The sequence below is a fragment of the Pseudophryne corroboree genome, unplaced genomic scaffold (assembly GCF_028390025.1).
Source record: "Pseudophryne corroboree isolate aPseCor3 unplaced genomic scaffold, aPseCor3.hap2 scaffold_1996, whole genome shotgun sequence".
In the NCBI taxonomy this organism is placed as follows: Eukaryota; Metazoa; Chordata; class Amphibia; order Anura; family Myobatrachidae; genus Pseudophryne; species Pseudophryne corroboree.
This window is the reverse complement of record NW_026968637.1, coordinates 75,185-77,210: the sequence shown is the minus strand read 5'-3', so window position 1 is coordinate 77,210 and position 2,026 is coordinate 75,185. Positions and strand designations below refer to the sequence as shown.

Genomic DNA, 2,026 nt, shown 5'->3' with positions numbered 1-2,026 from the left:
AGGTCAATTAAGTCCCTGGGTGGGATTGAACCACCAACCTTTTGGTTAATAACCATACACACAGACTGATTGCGCCACAGCGACACTTTGCAAAAGTACATACTGACAAAGGCTAATAAGCATTCATCTAGAACGTTTCCTAGAAACATTTTAAAAAGTCAATAATGTGGAGAGTTTTTGTAAGATGTTTCTTCCATCAACCAATGAAGAAAAACATTGGAACTTTCCCATGATAAGTGAGTGCTTCAGGACCTCTTGCACTTACATGTGCAGCAGAGTACTGTAATGGAAGCATGCTGGGTCCATAACCCAGAGGTAGGCAGATTGAAACTATCCTCTGCTATATGCATTTTTTTTTGTTAATTAAAGTAATCCAAAACTGGGATTGATATTTTTGCTCTTTTATTTTTACTTAAAGTACAATAACTTTTACCATTTTAATTTGTTTTAATAGTATATTGACAGTATTGTTTTCTTTCAAAAATCCAATTAATTTTCTTTACCCGATTATTAAAATGGTAATTGACAAAAACAAACTACATTGTCACCAGAAGAGCAATACAAAATGTACAAGTGATATATTAAAATCATCTTTCCAGCTTGAATTTCAATGATGCATTGGGGCAACGATTTTGTGAGAAACATCTTCACCCTTTAATAAAGATTTTCTTAATTCCTTACCTGTGTGCTAATTAGATATCACCTTGTTTTCACATTAAACAGACTTCCACATGAGAAAGCAGCAAGGATGCAGTGGCGTTAATGTTTCCTGGTGTCAACCTGTATTATTTCAGTAGATATTGAAATGAGGATGCATCTTGCTGCCTTTCCAATGAAGCAAGTTTAATTTAGTAATAGGTGAAAAACCATCCAAGAGCTGTTTAATCACTCAATTGGATTTTTTTGCCAGCATATTTCTTTTTCTCTGCAACCCACTGCTAAATTGTGCTTCCTAGCTGTTTTTATAAAATCACTGAATCAAATCTAACTCTGATTACATCAGAGAAGTCTAAATACCTAACACCATAACAGGGGGTTTGAAATTTTGACTTGTCTACTTAAAGATCACCAAAATCTGATAACAAAGTCAATTACATCCCTGGGTGGGATTGAACCACCAACCTTTTGGTTAATAGCCATACACACTAACTGATTGCGCCACAGCGACACTTTGCAAAATTACATACTGACAAAGGCTAATAAACAATCATCTAGAACGTTTCCTAGAAAAACTTTAAAAAGTCAATAATCTGGAGTGTTTTTGTAAGATGTTTCTGCCATCAACCAATGAAGAAACACATTGGTACTTTCCCATGATGAGTGAGTGCTTCAGGATCTCTTGCACTTACATGTGCAGCAGAGTACTGCAATGGAAGCATGCTGGGCCCATAACCCAGAGGTAGAAAGATTGAAACTATCCTCTGCTATATGCATTTTTTTTGTTAATTAAAGTAATCCAAAACTGGGATTGATATTTTTGCTCTTTTATTTTTACTTAAAGTACAATAACTTTTACCATTTTAATTTGTTTTAATAGTATATTGACAGTATTGTTTTCTTTCAAAAATTCACTTAATTTTCTTTTTTGTGTGCTAATTAGATATCACCTTGTTTTCACATTAAATAGACTTCCACATGAGAAAGCAGCAAGGATGCAGTGGCGTTAATGTTTCCTGGTGGTAGTGGGGGACTGTGTTTGTGCTTTCCTCTGGTCAGCTCTGGTAAAAGTCAGATTTCTTTGTCTCAGATCTTCCTCTAGCCTTGTTCTTCTTTCGAGAGTTCCCTTGTGCTGCCTCAGTTGGATCTCCTTCACTTGACAGGGGGGTACCCGAGCAGCGACCCTCCCCAGCACTAGCCCAACTCCTACTTACCTGCCAGGTGAGATACTATGATCATGAAGGTGCTTCTCCCAGGGAAAGGCTCACCCATTGCACTCTGGGTGTGCTGCTCCTGCGATTTCCCCAAATGTGGGAAACTTGACTGCATAATTTGTGTTTCCCCTGGTCGGCTCTCGTATAATTCAGAT

At 37.2% G+C, this 2,026-nt stretch overlaps 1 non-coding gene across 1 annotated transcript; it reads left to right on the top strand.

Moving 5' to 3' along the window:
• The first annotated feature begins 1,863 nt into the window (after positions 1-1,863).
• On the top strand, positions 1,864-2,026 carry LOC135005240 (U1 spliceosomal RNA). The gene has a single exon (XR_010205872.1). It is a non-coding gene; the product is annotated as a U1 spliceosomal RNA (small nuclear RNA).